Below are 18012 nucleotides of genomic sequence, written 5' to 3' on the forward strand. Positions count from 1 at the left end.
CATTCTTAGCTCATGTTAACTAAGATAGATAACTAATGTTAACTAATGAACCTTATTCTAAAGTGTTATCATATACTGTTCCATTTTTTTAAAAATCTGACCAATATTTCATAAGAGCTTGTCTACTGAGCACAAATATACCCTTTATTTCACATATGAACCTTTTCAGCAACAGCAATCTTTTTCAGCTCAATTTTCTGGACCACAAAATGATTTTCTGCCCAAACTACAGCAGAGGTGTTCAGAGACCTCATTCCTGAAGGATCCTGACGGTAGACGGACCCCCTGAAGGTACGAGACGGGCCACAGCATGAAGCAGGAACTACGGATCGCCGTTGTCTCGTTTAAGTAGTCTGAAGAACATTTTAGTTTCTCCCACAGGAAATCAGCTGATGCTGAGGATGGTTTTTAAACGCTGTTACGGTAGACTGGGGACAAGTAAAGGAAGAGCCATATTCTCACATCCAGAAACCAGTAGTTGACCCTTTCTGTATTCATCGGCTGTTTTACTTGAAGAAGGACCTCATGCACATAACGTAGTTAAGAGGGACAGGGGGAAAAAAAGAATCCGACAAGCTGCTAATACTCGCCTCTGCCGTGGGAAATAGGCAACCTCAATTACTGGGACTGTAGCCGAAGTGGCTTCTGTATTATTGAGGAGCAGGGAGCAATGGCATCTGTGACAGCAATCGCCAGATGTCACCAGCGTGAGGAGTGAAAGCTGACCGGCTCTGGTGTTTAACTGCCCGCGGCGGCAAATTGCACGACTGCTAAATGAGACAACTGCAATGCATTTACGCATGGACTTTGTGATATATGAGCTAGCGATACATCAATCACTCTGACGCCGGAATCTGGCCACTGAAACAGATGCAAAGAGTGTTAATGAGTCTTATACAACAGATTCAGCACAAATACTCATTGACTGAAGACAACGAGGTTTCAGCTGCAATGGATATTGGAGTCATTTCATACTTGTACTGAATATCTGAAATCTACATAAGAGGGTGTTTGCAACCTACTTTACTTCTGTAATGTGACATTTCAGAGTTTTTTTTTTATCCATCAGAAATCGACTAGACTGTAAAAAGTTGTAAAATATAAAAATGCAAATATTTTTCTGAAGCTGTGCATGAACCAGGGTTGTGCAAACTTGAAGAATTGTCTCTCTTTCAGTTCATAAACTGGAATTTGAATTGGAATGACAGGAAGAAGAATTATTCAAAGAAATTTAACAAAGATAATGCATTATAGGTAATAAAGTGTCTTTCCACCCTGGTCAATAACAGAAAGAAAGAAAGAAAGAAAGAAAGAAAGAAAGAAAGAAAGAAAGAAAGAAAGAAAGAAAGAAAGAAAGAAAGAAAGAAAGAAAGAAAGAAAGACTTAATAAATAACAGGTGTGTGAATTCATTTTAATTCTACTGGAATCTATTCTCTGGAATTTAAAGGACATTTTTTCTTTAAATTCTGAATAGCATACAATACTAGCATGAACATAGCAGCATTGTTTTGTTAACTAAAACTATTAAAAATAGTTTTTGGTCGTTTGGAATAGAGCTGAAATAGAATATAACATAAGAAGTAGATGCAAAACTTCAACTTAAAGAACTTACTGAAATAAATAAGTCTAAGCTGAAACTAAATGAAATCAAATAAAAAATTAAGCTAAACAGAAATTTTTAATAAACAAAAAATAATAAAAAAGACAAAAGCACATCAATTATTAAAAATAAATAAAAGATCATTCAAAATATTCATGAATACTTTAAACCAATGCTTTAAACCAATGCATCTGCATTTCACCTCTTCTCTAGCTTGCTTCTTAATCCATATTTCTAATAAACCTGACATTGTGTATACTATAAATATTGTTGGCTCTGTGACATATCGCTTATGTTCCTAATTTGTAAGGCCCTGTTTACACCTGGTATTAAGATGCGTTTTGGTCCATCGGATCACAAGTGGACGACACTAAATACAGATGTAAATGGGGTTTAAAATGTTTTGAGCTGGTCCACTTTTGACCACTTCCAGAGGAAAAAGCCACGAAAGACCGTCTACTCTCCGTCTACTGGCCTAATGCGAAAACATTACACATGAAGAGCACTAAGCAGACGGGATTTAAACTTTGTAAGCTAGAGACCCAAGTTTGGTTTGAAGACGAAAAACATACCAAGCACAATGTTCTCTCACCATTCCAGATTTCTAACACACACACTCACAGCGTTCGGCTGGTCTTGCGGCTGTCAGAGCAGAAACGAAAGCTGATGCTCTCCGTATGTGGTTCTGTGTCTCTAGTCGTGTTCATATATATATATTGCATGAGCTTATTTCGCCCATTCGATTGAAGAAAAAACCCATACATTTACCCACACAGAAATCGAAGAAATCAGGACAAAAGTGTTTGAAAGTAGACAAAAGAGACGGATTAAAACACCAGGTGTAAACAGGAATGTGTCTCCCTCGTCTACTTGTGATCCAATCGACCAAAACGCATCTTAATACCAGGTGTAAACAGGGCCTAAGGCAATTTGGACAAAAAAGCATCTGCTAAATGAATAAATGAGATATGTGACTATCACATAGGGTCACTCTACTTACATTTTTTGTCTGCTCCTCTTCTTATTTTGGCAAGATTCTCATTGATTTTCTGCCAAAATGCAGCGTCGCAATACGTGTCAGGAAATGTCAGCAGCGGTTGTTTAGTCTGTCACCACAATCCGTTTTAATCAGTCAGACTTCCATCTGAAGAGGGCGAGATTTCAGCAAAAACATTCGGTAGATGTGACATCCCAGACTGAAATCGAAGAGTTTCAACTTGCAGCCTGCTTGTGAAAGAGCGTTTTGCATCTAACCCCAGTCTGTGTGGCTGTGTTGATGTGTCACTCCTTGCTTATTAGTATGCCAAGGACAAACCACCTGCTGTTGAGGTTTACACTCCAGAGGTTCGTTTGATTACAAATGTCTTTTCAGATGGTGTGTTAAAGAACAAAGAATAGAAGGATTGGTAAAGAAGAGGTGGGGACATGAAAAGGGGAATACGTGTATTGATAAGACGAGTTGTGTTGGTTGACATGCTTGTGATCTGAATACTGCTGTAGTTTTACAATCTAATCAAAGTGCAAGTTAGTATATAACGATCATTGAGGAAACAATCCAGTACAGTTCAAACCACTGTAATGTGAGCTAAACTATACGCTATCAAATCTCACTTAATACATGTTCCTGGTCTTATTGTGCATGATTCAATGGTCCATGTTATTCTGAATAAAAACAAGAATATTTTATAATCTTGTATCAAAATATAATTACTTATTCCACCTCAGAAATTACTTTCTTGTACGGCTGATATCACAAATCACCTGACACCATTCTAGAGTAAAAGTACATTTTTTAGGATCTTATCAGCTTCTGATGGGTCAACTTCCCACCCAACATTTGTCAGTGTTAAAGAACCTGTTTTACTGGGAAATATATCAGATTACAGAAGTAAAATGGGTTGTGACATTTTTTGCCGCACAAGCAAATAAGAAATTGGCTCCAAAAAGTATTTGGGCACTTAAAATGTCTGAATGTTAATGGGACACGATTGAAAATGCTGCAGGATACTTCCTGAGAAAACACCTCGAGCCCCAGAGGGTTAACTTAAATTTTCTTAATTTTTGCTCAGTGTCTTTTAATCAATTGATTTTTAGTGGATGTACACAATCAGTTCTCTTCAAGTTCACATGAATGATCAGGCAGACTAACCACAGGTGGAGTTCAACACATTAACTATGAACATGTTAAACTTTTTGGCTTTTGAGGCCTGGTTGAGTTGAGAAAAATGTATGACCTCTTTAACCATGCAAATTAGATGTCGACCGATAGTGTATTTTATTGAGAACGATAACTAGGTTGGACCGCACTGGCCGATAACTGAATAATCAACCGGTAGTTTTAAATTGGATACTGAAAGAAAACAAACGTAACACTCCAAGTAAAATAGTGCTGACCTTTATTACAACAACTACAACAAAAAAAACAGTGCTGAGCCATGAAAATGTACTGTACTTTTTAAATGAAATAAATATTGAAATATTAATCCCTATATTTATCTCCTAGATTTAATTCCTTCTTAGCTACTGTTCGGATGCTCTTGCTTACTGCTCTGTGCTTTGCTCTTTTGCTTATTCTACCTCTTAATTTTAAATTGGCACCAAAACTAAAATTTGAAACTTTAGGGACTGGAATCTTACTACAAAAAAGTGGAATTTTTACCCGACCAGCTGCCACCAGCTTACATTCCTGAGACGAGGCAATACAGCTGCCTATATATAATACCGCCATCTGGTTCAGAATCTACTTGCTGCACAAACTGCCACAGACTTCTACAAAAGATTGCAGTTCTTGAGACAAAGGTTCTTGTGGTCCTGCCAGAACACGCAGGAAAGCTTCATAGTGGTGGATCCCCCTAGCATTCAGCCGGTGAGTCCTGTAAATATAGTGCTCCTCGACAGGCTATATCGAGCAGTAACTAATGAATTTGAGCACACTAACCGATGGCATAAACAGGGAGCGAGACCCTAAGGCACTCGAGACATCAGATTGTCACAAGTAACATATATTGCTACATTAGCTTCCTCTAACCCAGATACAGCTCTGACCCGACATGCCAGCACGGGTGTCCTACCACCCCCAGTACATCTTGAGAAGAGATCTGACGCTTTAATGAATGTGGGTGAAGAATCCCCAAACATGATCAGACATATATCGTATCAGTCAGTTAATATTGCAGCTAGCAGGCGCTCAAGGTTTAACAGCCTACTGAGTCATAGCTGGGCGCCGTCGGTGTGTGTACACTCAAAACAATGTGTTTGAATGTGAAATAACTGAAATCGGATGTGTTTCTGATATGTTTCTTTCGGGTGCATGAACATATCGATTTGCTTTCTCACGTCAATAGCTTTAAATATGCAACTTTGCTGGCTAAGAAATGCATAAAAGTGACCAGCTGGCTATAAACTAATGCAAACAGATGGTAACAATTGTGACATTTGGGTCGACTTGGGTGTATTCTTGAGGTAATTATGTTAGCGTCCTCTCAGCCAAACATTATGCTCTTCTTTTTACAAAGCAGCATCTAGTAAAACAAATTAATTACTTCATAATGATATGAAAACATGTACTGTACACATACGGTTTCATTTTCTATGTTTTAAATCAGTATCTGCAGAGTCCCGCTCGGTCTCACGTGTCAAAACAACTCCAGGACTCGAGACATCAGTGATAGATTTTATTTGGGCTCTAGAGGCCGCTCTCGTGATGTATAATGACAGCGCACCCTTCGCAGTCGCTCACTTTCCGGACGCAACCCAGAAAAACTACAGGTATGGATTTTTGCAGACAACTGATTGTTCCAGTAATTGGATATCAATGCCGATTAATCGGCAAAACCGTCCAATTGGTCCACCTCTATACATTTTTTGCTCACTGTAACACAAATAGATGAACAGTCACATAAGCATGGTACCTTTTATGTGCTAAGGGTGTGTTCACACTTGTAGTTCTGCTTACTTGCTTTGTTTGGTCCGGACCCAAAAATAATATTTAGTCCTGGTCCACTTAGCGTTTGCATTGGCATTTTAACACGGAATCTAAAGGCACAGGGATATGTTCATAACCTGATTGGCCGTTTTTTTTAATGTATATTTCGCGACGTAACTTACCGAACATCCAAAACAATGCCGTGTTCTGGGATAAATGCACTCGTTGTATGCAAGTAGCCGACATATGATGCTATTGTGAGCAGCTGAGAACTCGTGAAGAGCTTATGAATTGTGTAAAGGAGTCAAAACAGCGTCAGGAATCCCTCCGTCACACACAAAAACCAAGATCTGCTGTGAGGAGACGCGGTTCTGATGCCTGAACTGAACTGTGATGGGCAACATCGAGACAATGAAGAGAAAAAACAGGTACGCTTGAGCATTCTGTCCTCTTTAGAGCCTCATCTTGTGACATCATGTCCCATTTGTGGTTCGTTTACATGTCTTTGGTCCGTGTTGCATTCATGTTTCATTCGAACCGCACCAGAGTTCTTTGGAAGCGGAGCGAGACCCATCTTTTTCTCGGTCTGCTTGTTTGATGCGCACCAGGGTTCGGATGGCAATGAACCGCACTAACAGAGCAATCTGGCAGCATAAGAGACAGATGCTAAAGGGTTAAAGTAAATCTCGAGAGCTGGGAAAGTTTCCGTGGCTGATTCTGGAACTCAGAGAGTTATTGCTTTTATTTTAGGAGCAGTCAGGCTCTCATTGGTAATAAATTGTGGTGCTCAATATCCGATCCGTGAGGTGTCAGTTATGAAGACTGAAGTTGGCACGAAATTTGTTTTCCATCTCTTAAGCGGCCGGCTGCAGCCTCTGCAAGAACATTGATTGCCCTTTTCCTTCCCTTCATCCTGAGCAGATACAGTAGCATGGCAGTAACTGGTAATAACAGGGCAAAAAAACAGACCGCTTTAGACTTGAAAATGTCTGTTAATAACTTTGAGGTCAGTCTGTATGTAACCTAGCGGCGTGTGGAGCAATGTACAAGTGTTGCACCCGTGAACCTATTGCTGCAGAGACCGATTTTTGACTATCAGCGTAAAAACTGCTCCATTTGGCAGCTCCTTCTGGCCAAGAGCTGCCCATTTTGGAAAGAAAAAGATATGTAAAGCAAACAACTAAATGTATTGACATTTGCTGTTTAGTGATAGTGTTGCAGACACTTCAGCTCATGAATATTGATTACGGACATTACTTCACCTAATCAATATCCATGAACATCCAGTATTGCTATTGTAATATAAAACAATTAAAAAAATAATGAAAAAATAAAGCTAAAAAATAAAATAAAATATAAATAATATATGACAAAACAGAATATTAGAAATTTTAACTTAGCAACCAGCTGAAATAAAACAAGTTAAAGTATTAAAATTAAAACTAATTCAAAATATGAATAAACGCTATAATAGCATATGAGTAATACTAAAATAACACTGCACTGAGCTGCTGTGACAAGGTTCACTGACCGTCTAAAGGCTGAATGACCCTGTGCTTATGAGTATCCATTAGTCAGTGATAATAAAATGGCTGCATTGGATTGTAAAGATAGATCTTCTGTTTATTGAAAGTGACCGAAGACGGTAAAAGAGCGGGTCTCATTGATCTCTTGGCTGATTATAAAACAAGACTATGACCTCATCAAGAAAAGGCGACTAAAGCACTGCTTGAAAATACTGAAATGACTGATGAAGCTAGAATTTACAGTTCCTAAAGAGAAATTATGTGCCTTCATACTAAAATGACTGCACACGCAAGGTTTCATCCAAACTATTTCAACACAGATGTTTCGCTCAAAAGTAAAAACTGTCATCATTTACTCAACCAAACCTGCATTATTTCCCGTTCACACTAAGAACGAACGATAACTATAAAGATAGCTATATTATCGCCCAGCCCCACCAGCGGATGAGATTGTTCTGTTTATTCTAAGTGCGCGCTTGTCTGTCACTTTAAATCCTCAAGCTCGTTACAGGATGGATTCTGATTGGCTGTCAATATTTTTATCATTCATTAGCTGGATAAAATCGTTCTGAAAGTGATTCCAACAATATCGTTTCTCTGTGCTGTTATCATTATAGTTATGGTGTGGAGTCTGCTATTCTCCAATATTAAGGAAGATTTTTAGAACTATATCTTTATCTTTATAGTAATCGTCCTTGGTGTGAACGGGCCTTTACTCTTTAAAATAAAGGTTTTAAGAGTGCATGGGAAAGAGCAGCTTGTGTGTTGCACAGAACAAAGGAAGACATACGCGTTTGTAACGACTGAGTAAATGTTGACAGAATTATAATTTCAGCTAAGAAAACCTTTCGTGATCACTGTAAAGACATTACTTCTACAGGTGAAGACTAAAATTTCATCTTTTAATATCATTTCATTATTTAATATTATGTATCTGTATTATTATTAGTGTTCATAATCAGTTGTATTATCTTATGAAGTTTAAAATGCATGAGTTAGACTATAGATTGCATGGACACATGTGTTTAATGATCATATTTTAGACACTGGTAGAGTTATATTTTTGCTTAGAGGTATGCAATGCCCCGCTCACTGAGCAGAGATGTTCCAATGATGATGATACATTAAAAGTGTAAATGTTCTTTACAAGGAAAGGAATGTTTCAACTGATGCAAATGTACCACTAATGTATACACAGAGGGATAGTGGATTGTACCATGTGTAAGCATGAGGTATACATTCCATTTTTAAACAGAAGCAACATGTTTTTCTACCTTACAAGGAAGTTGAAAGTCGCTCAGTTGTGTATATAAGCTCAATCCTTACTGTACCACCGCAGATAAACCATTACAGCTGGCATAACAGGGTGAGAGGAAGGAGAAGCATAGAGATGATGGAGGAGAAACCCAGAGAAACCATTACAGCTGGCATGATGGGGTGAGAGGATAGAGAAATGGGGAACGGAGAAATCTGGAACGAAGACCTCCTCGCCAGTAACCTTATTCTTAAACTCCTGTTTCTCCCTTTCTGACACATGATACATAATAAATAAGAGATCTCTTGGCAAAGTAACTGGTGTAGCTTCCGTGATTTAACAATAATGGGGAAAGTTCGATTTTCAAATCTACAATAGGGTTTCTTAACATATTGAGTTTTCTGCAACTGGCTGCATTTTTAACTGGATGCTGCCCAGCAATCTCATCTGACAGCCTTTCTATAATTCTCTACAGAAACCCATTCCCCACTGCACTCATGCTGACCAAATGTCACACTCGATTTCAAATATCTCAGCTCAATCTAACTGCATTACAGACATGTTAAACACACTAAATGTTGCACACTTCACAAAGAAACTGGAACACATAAGCTGCTCTATTCATGATTATTTCACTACTTTCTATTTGCTTGAGCATCTATAATGCAGAATGATAAACATTTTCTTTGCTTTCTTTGCTTCAAATCTTTCTCCTAAAATTCTTTGGAAGAAATTCTTCAGTTGTCATCCAATAAGAGTATTAGGCTAAACAATTATGGATAGCAGCAGTTCATACAGTATAATTTGGTCTTAGAAGTATCTGATGAGAAATGTTTGAGCTCATATTAAAGATCTCTGACTTCTGATTCCACTTTGTAAAACTAGAGGAATCTCTTTTTTCTTTGGAGAAACATTTGAGAAGCAGAAAAGTCTCCATTTGCTCTCAATTTAATCTCATTGCTGCCTTGGAGAAACAATTCCTCTAACAAATGCTCCACCCAGAAGCATTATTTAATGTGGTAATCGATTATTTGGACTGCTGGTTTATAAAAATGACACCAGAACATTATTTTTTCACTCTCTAAATTCCACTAAACTAATAATCTAAATGACTACCAATGTTATTTTTCAGTTATACAGCCATGAAATTAGCACCAGTAAAGGACTGCTGGGAAACTTCATATCTAAAGCTGTTCATCCGTGAGAGGAGCGCAATTCCAAAAAAATGTGATCTTCTGATGGTTGCAAATTAAAGAACACAGTTGCAGCCGGATCATTTCCATAATGACCAACACCATCTACCAAGAGCAGCGCAAGTTAGCGTCTGGTTTAAGACATGCTTTATGACGGCGGTAAATAATGGCGCAAACACCAGTAAATTGACGAGCGCAAATCTTAGTAAATCACCTTTCATGATTCATTTAAATACTCTCCTCCCATAAATTGTGTGTCTGAAAGGGAAACTCCTACAAATGCATATGCATTAAGGTCAGCCGCAGGTCTTCCTTTCCAACACTAACATGTCTTTAGTAAATCCTGACAGTAGTTTTTTTCAATGCCAAAAGAGGGTTTGCGCTGGAGCAAACTGTTAGTAAATCTGGCCCTTAGAGTGAAGTACAAAATGTGTGCTCCAGTGTTGCCGTCATTACAACTAAAGAGAGACAAACGAGTCAATTTTCTATTAAACCTTTACTCACATTGTTATTCTAATGATTTTCTCTATGCTCTCAGACTTTCGGTCCCTCCATACTTCGAAAATCTCATCTTCGCTGCTCAGACTTAGAAAAACGCCCCACCGGGGAACATGAGATTAGAGATATCACAGCCGGTTTTATCCGATAACATCAAATCAGAATCGCAACCTGGAGATTATCACGGCTACACAAGCAGGCAAAAATACGGTACGATAAGTCGATTTTAATTTTTCCTCTATACAAATCATAACTGGATTAGGACAACTGCGTATCTCTTTGTCTTTTATCTCTCATCTCCGTCAGCCTGTTGACATTATTTTATTTCATATATTTTTAGCTGTGATATTTCAAAGGCGGCACACTGACACATCTGTCATCGCTCTCATCCGTTAGAGAGTAACAAAGTGACAGCATTTCTCCGTGAGGAATCACACCCGTGCTCCTGCAAGATCATCCGTTTGATCAGAGGCAGAATTGCTCTCCATTCCTTTGCAGCGTATATTGAGACGACAGCGGCGTGCTGACCTGCTCCGTGCTCCAGCTCTCGGGATAAATAATCTGGCTCCTCTCCTCTGGCGGTACACAGAGCTGCACACACTCCACCAATTTAAAAACACACCCACATGAAGCAGCTCTTAAAGAGCCTCTGTTTAGAAGGTCGACGTCCTGGGGAGAAGAATAAGGCAATGTTCTCCACGTGGGATGTTTCTTCTGACTGATGTGGCCAGATGCTGTCAGTTCCTGTAGCAGCAGGAAATAAAGCGGTGGATAGCGAATGCACTCAAACTGAACTGTTAGCAGCAGGAGGAAAAACAACTAGATGAAGGCAGTCTAATGAAACAAATCTGTACTGAATTTAAGCAACATCTCTGAGGGACTGCAAGCTACATTAGTCAGGGAATACTCAGACAGATGGCAACAAAACTGGGTTTTCTCTCCCGAAGTGTGCTCGGATTCGAGTCGACGTGGAGAAGGCTAAAAAGTGGAAAAGTGGAAAAAAATTCATTCTCGGTCATGGGATAAAACCTTCTCGTCTTGCATCGTTTGCAGGATGATTTGAGACGTTGTGACATGTCTGATAACTTAACCGTGAGAGGATATTTTTTTCTTCTTCCATGATATCAGTCACTGTGAATCACATGATATCAGTCACAAGTGACAAAAAAACTGTCAAGAACATGTACTGTACCTAATCATATTTCATCTTAAAATAAAAAGAAAGTATATTATGCATACAGTAAAATATATATTTTAAGACCATCATTTTTATTCGTTGTGTGACATTATTTACACAACAAATTAAGCACATTTTTAGTATTTAATTTTTCAATAGATTATCATTACATTAATTAAATAATAATAATAGTTAAAATCAGCACTATTTGGGAGGAAATATGCTAAACTGTTAAGAGAATATGCTACTAAAACTAGGCTTTATTATATGCAAAATATGTTTATGTCTTTATATTTTGGTCCTTTATAATATGATCCAATTTCGTGTCATTTCTATTTCTATTTTTCCTAAATGTAAATAAATAAAATGTACTGTTATTTAGCTTTTTTCCCTTAACATCATGCAAATCAATAACGACAGATGAATAAATACAAAAACAAATTAATTAATTAATAACATTTTTTATATTTAAATGTTTTTACATTTTTGTTAGTTGTTTTCCTCAACATTATTTAAATAAATAAAATAGATACAATTAAAAGTGTGTATGTATATATTTATATATATATATATATATATATATATATATATATATATATACTCAAGTTATTGTCTGTGTTAAGACAGTTTTTTTATTTATTTATATTTGATCTGAAAATGTTCTTGAAAAGTTCACTTGTAGAGCCGAAGTGTATATTTTTTTTTATTTCAATTTGTTTTAATACTTTCTCAGATCGCATTGTAGTAATAAGGAAGAAAATTCACTTGGATTTTTTTAAAGAACTGTTTGTCTCAAATTATTGTGTTTGTTTGAGCATCACAACCTGTCTGAAACAACCAGTCACTCAACCAGTACTGTTTGTTGGAGGTGGGATCTGTACAGCCAACCAATGGCAAACGAGACCAGCTTCCGTCATCATTTTTAGCAATGCCATTTTGTGATGTTTCTAGACCAGAAATTACACACTTCAGCTTTGAATGAAGTAAAAACATAACTTCAATTCTTTCTTGTTCAGGTAGCATTAAAAGCATATACTGTACATACAAAGTGTTTTCAAATCCCGGGTACATTATCGCTGAGTGGCTGTGACATTATTTAGACTGCTGTGTGTGATACATTCAGGCCTATCCAATACCAATATCCAATATCCAATGTTCAGTGATGCTCTGCAGAAACAAAAAGCATAGAGGGGTTAGTGGTTCAAATCCAGGCTGTGAAATATTATTGACGTACCCTGCAGCAAACAAGGTGTTTAATCTGAACTGCTTCAGTAGATAGCCATTTACATAAATGGGCAAAAATGTAATCCTTTGCCTTTGCTGAGAGCAAAGAGAGGGGGCGATGTGAAAGTAAAAAGTGCATTACGCTCTAAGTGTGTGGCCCTGGCATTGTGAAAAGCCTCTCATGCATTCAGGTATTCTGGTGTGACTCAGTTCAGAGAGGTCGAATCGCTTGGATGCATTTACAGACACACATGATTAGATGAATCTCAAGATGAACCTCAACTCAGTTAAAGAGGCCATGACATAACAGTTAAAACATTTAGGGCGAGTTAAATCGTTTTTTTTTTTCTTTTATAAGAACTTAATACATTTATTTAGCATATTTAGCATCAATTTTATTTAGCTTCACTTTTATTGCCAATGTTTCACAATATTCCGTTTTTTATTGTATTTTTGGTCAAATAAATGCAGCCTTGGTAAGACTTATGGAAATCTGAGAGATTTCTGTCCCTCCATCGACAGCTACGTAACTACCACTTTGACGCTTCAAAAAGTTAATAAAGAGATCGTAAGAACAATCCATATGAATTGAGTGATTTAGTCCAATTTTTTTTTCTGAAGAGACTTGATAGCCTTATATAATCAATAGACTTAGTTTAGGCTTTTATTCACATAAAAACACTAAACAGCGAACATAAACAGAAGTTTAAACGAACCTGCTTGATGCACGAGAATATACCTCATTGGTTCTTACAGAAGCTCAAACACAATGTTTCCGTTTACCACAACTGATGTTTGAGTTCATCAATGTTTACAGTATATGTGAATAAAAGCCAACATTAAATCTGTTTCATCATATAATGCGATCGAGTCTCCTCAGAAAATGTGTGAAAACGTGAAAAATTAATGACAGAATTTTCATATTTGGGTGAACTATCCCTTTAAATACACTCACTCTTCCTGAATCAGCGTAGAGCAAAGCTTGAAATAATCCATATCAACAATATGATCTTGGTTGTAAACATCTGGCATCGGTAAGACTATTATGAGATTGCTAATTGATAATTAAGAGGTTATGAGATGTTGCCTATATCCCAGAAGTAATGTCACGAGAATCCCTCAGAAGAGCAAATACAATAGCGGTGACCCCTGTTTTATTTGCAGATCATTAGAAGCAACTTTCAGTAGTCGGAAAGATGATCATTATCGGCTGCCCTCCACTTAACACCCGCTCTGTCTGCTGCTGAAGTTTCCCCCGGAGAACACCTTTAAACGGAGAGCGAGGAGACGGCGTTCCAACAGAACAAATTAGAGAAGACTGGAAATATAGCAGTATAATGAGCTGATTTAACACACGGAGAAGGTTCAAAACCAAAACCTGATAACAAGTGCAGGAGCTGCCAATGCGTTTCGGCTGGGGAGTCTAATTTCCTCAAACACACTCGGAAACGTTAGTGCTGGAATGTGCGCATGCAGAAAGAGTGAGAAATGGTAATTTGCTTGAGCTGTTTCATTAGAACAGTGGCACAACAAGCTCAAATAAGTGAAAGTCATTCCTCGCTCATGCTTGGAATTAATTTCACACATCAATATTCCCAGTCTGCACTCGTGGCGAGGCATAATGCCCGTGCATGTCAATGCACAGTAATCAATTAGATCTGCCTGTTATTGAGGCTTTTCCAAGACTTGATCAATACGTCAATGCCAAGCAGACAGACTCCAAACAGCAATTAAAACAAGAGCAGCGCAGATATAAATATGCTCTGAGATACTGTCCGCTCCCATAGGGAAACATGTGCTCACCTAATCATTAAGGGATTACACTTTCCAACAGAATTCACTTAGCAATGACAGAAATGAGTGCATTGAGGCCACAAGTCAAGCATAAAACTGTGTTTATTACCCTTAAAGCAAAGTCAGTCCTCTGGGCAATACAGGAGACCACAGAGAGCATTTCAACATCCGTGACAGTAACATAAAGTACTAAAGACACCTGGGACATAAAGAGAAACCTCTGATCGGCAGACCTCCCCTCCGGGAGTCGACTTACAGGACACATTTTAAACAATACAACACTGCCTCTGCCAAGAAAACGCTGCCAAGGTCACAAAAGCAAATTCAAAGCGTCAGCACAATTCATATTGGATTTCAAATAAACCCAAGAGAAAGCACGAGCTGGCGTCCATTCCTCACAACAAGACAAGTGACTTACTGTCTTTGATTTGCCCGGAAGAACAATGCCTGGGAGGAACGATCCTCATCAAACACAGATTTTGCTTTCCCAACTGCAACTTGAGGACAACAGTAAAGAGGACAAAAGCAAATAAAGGACACACAGCACAGCCATTGCACGCCGAGCTCCCGCTGAAACAGATGATGATTGAAACAACACACGGCTGAATCAAATAATGCACAGCGGCATATGGGCTATTCTACAAAACTGGTGCACAAGTGTGTAAGAAAAATACTTAAGCAATTAACAATGTGCTATTAGACAGTTGCTTCCTGCCAACTTACAACTATTTTAAAAAGGTTAGTTCACCCAAAAATGTAAATTCTGTCATTAATTAATCACCCTCATGTCGTTCCAAACCCGTAAGACTTCCGTTCATCTTCAGAACACAAATGAAGATCTTCTTGATGAAATCTGAGAGATATCTGTCCCTCCATTGACAGCTACGCAACTACCACTTTGACGCTTCAAAAAGTTCATAAAGAGATCTTAAAATTAATCCATATGAATTGAGTGAGTTAGTCCAAATTAGAAAGAGACTCTATCGCTTTGTATGATGAACAGATTCAACTTAGGCTTTTATTCACATATAAACATTGATCAGCGAAAATAAACAGAAGCTCAACTGAACCTGCTTGACACGTGAGAACAAACCTCATTGGTTCTTGCGGAAGCTCAAACATGATGCGTAACAAGAGAATGAACCTTACTGGTTCTTGCTGAAGCTTAAACATGATGCGTAACACGAGAATGAACCTTACTGGTTCTTGCGGAAGCTCAAACATGATGCGTAACACGAGAATGAACCTTACTGGTTCTTGCGGAAGCTCAAACATGATGCGTAACACGAGAAGGAACCTTATTGGTTCTTGCGGAAGCTTAAACATGATGCGCAACACAACAATGTACCTCATTGGTTCTTACAGAAGTTCAAACGTGATGCGTAACGTGAGAATGAACCTCTGTTAGTTGCATAGTTGTCAATGGAGTGACAGAAATCTTTCAGATTTTATTCAAAAAAATATCTTCATTTGTGTTCCAAAGATGAACAAAAGTCTTACGGGTTGGGAACGACATGAGGGTGAGTAATTAATGACAGAATTTTTATTTGTGGGTGAACTAACCATTTTAACATTAAAGCTAACATTTTACCTTTATATTTCTCTATATATATTTTTTGATCGTAGTTAACATAATATCTGTTTACATTTGTTTCCCCAAGGTTATGCATCAAATATTACATTTTTTTAATTTGTAGACGAATATATACTTTTCCTTAAACCCTAAAAACTTTGTCAAAATGACTTCAGCATTATTTCAAAAGGTGAATTATTCAAGGACAAGTTAAAGTCTCTTTTTTAAATAGGTGCATCTTCTCCTTTCTCAACCCATTACAACATGGTTATTTATAGCAAACAACTATGTGAAAAGATTAGAAATATCAGCATTAAACTCTCTTTCAAAGAAGCAGCAGTTTCATGACTTAACTGTATAACTTAATCGACTAACTATTCTGAAGGCTAAATTATGTCCGAATATATATTACAAAAAGTATTAATTTAGCTGGAGGTGCATGTCACAGTGCAATTTAGTAACACATTTTGTAGCTAATAAAATGTTTATAATTTTTGTTAATGTTAAAGTCACCATGAAATCAAAATGGACGATTTTGAGTTTATATAGAATATTTCAGCGTTTAATAAAAATTATTTTTCAGTGCACATTATTATTTTTTTTAATGCATGTGTCCTGCTCTAATATATATATATATATATATATATATATATATATATATTGTTTTTTTTGAGAAGCTGTTTCACTCAGATATATGTCACAATGGAGAAGAAAACATGACTGCAATTTCCATTTCATGCTGACTATATAAACCTCCTAATCTAATTGGAAAAGGCACCCATTTCATAGTAATGACTCATTGTTATGTTCTGCCAGATGTTTCGGCACAGTAAGATTTTGAAAAGAGAGTTGGTTTTACCGTAAACTGCTTATTTATATTAAAATTTCACTATCAATGAGCATATCCCTAAAAGAGAGATTCAAGGTTGTAAGTTCAAATGATGCAAGTCATTTATCAAATAGTGGTACAAATCCAAACCTGCTAGTAGTGACCAGTGATCATAAATGTGCACTTTTTAAAAGACCTGCGAGTAAGGCACATTCATTTTTACTGTTCATTAATTGAAAACTAATCCTCGAATCAATTGGCTATAATGTGGGCTAATAAATTATGCATTATAGCATGAATAAGAGAGTCAAAACACTGTTGAAAATTAAAGATTATTATATTTTTGTAAATTTTGTAAATTTTGCATTCACAGATGCAAGGTGTGGACATCTAAAATGATTCTAGATAAAATAGTCAACAGCAAATAAAACACAGACAGATGACTTGAATATCAATATACTTTGAGAGCAGGTGATGTAATTGTTTGAGAAAGAAAACACCTCAACTGGGATACTAGAAAAAATGTAAGATAAAAATGTAAAAAATAAATAAAAAAAATAACATATGGATCGATTTGTACTTGATCTGAGTCATATATTGTTACTGTAAACTGAAGTGAAAACAATACAAGTTGTACAACAGAAGGCCACATTAATGACTTAAAGTTCACCAAAAGACAGATCCCAGTATCACCCAGCCACACAGCCACAAAAAACCATCAGCGTAACACCATACTAAAGTAATGCTACAAACTTGAAATAAAATAAAATAACCCAACATGCAACATAAACATCCCAATGTACATTACTGATTAGTTCGCAGAGGGAATTCAGGGAACTCTTCTTTCCCCAAATTATAAGGTCATTCTTACTTTTTGTTCAGAAGAAAACCACCACAAACAATATTATACGATAACGATTATACGATTGTACATTATCTTGTTAAATATAATATAAATTGTCTCTGTAAATTGCAAGGTATTTAAAAAATGATTTATTTCAATAAATGCTTTTTTTATAACAAATGAAAATTATATATTGAAAGCATCGTCCTCCCGTTAAAAGTCCTGCATTGTTGTACAGTGTAGTTAGAAGCTTTACTCACTTTCAGCACCGCGGACAGCGTCACTAGCGCGCTCGAGACTCGGAGCCTCTGACACCTCCATCACTAATAATCGCCAGCTTTGACCCGGCACACACTTCAGCGCACTAAACAAACTCCAGGATTCACGACAAAACCACAGCACCCATCAGAACTCATTTCCCCTCCAATCGGCAGGTATGAGCAGCTAACGGTTCTTCAGTGAGAAGTGAGAGAGACGCTTTCACCTACCGGTTTGATAGCCTCCATCCTCCGGACTCGCGCTGCCGTGAATGAGTGTGTGAGAGTGTGTGAGAGAATGAGCCCGAATCCTCTG

The 18012-nt window shown here is 37.3% G+C and overlaps 1 protein-coding gene across 3 annotated transcripts in view; it reads right to left on the minus strand.

The window, feature by feature from the left end:
- The window catches only part of b3galt1b (UDP-Gal:betaGlcNAc beta 1,3-galactosyltransferase, polypeptide 1b), a 159387-nt gene extending 141375 nt beyond the window's left edge, over positions 1–18012 (minus strand). For 2 of the 3 annotated variants that reach the window (XM_077216237.1, XM_077216234.1), the window contains exon 1: positions 17928–18012. The gene's annotated coding sequence lies outside the window, so the exon portion shown is untranslated. The remainder of the gene's footprint in view (positions 1–17927) is intronic. The other variant, XM_077216232.1, reaches the window with a different exon arrangement.

This window comes from Siphateles boraxobius, unplaced genomic scaffold, assembly GCF_051911475.1.
Source record: "Siphateles boraxobius isolate OS27281-9 unplaced genomic scaffold, OSU_SipBor_1 7, whole genome shotgun sequence".
In the NCBI taxonomy this organism is placed as follows: domain Eukaryota; kingdom Metazoa; phylum Chordata; class Actinopteri; order Cypriniformes; family Leuciscidae; genus Siphateles; species Siphateles boraxobius.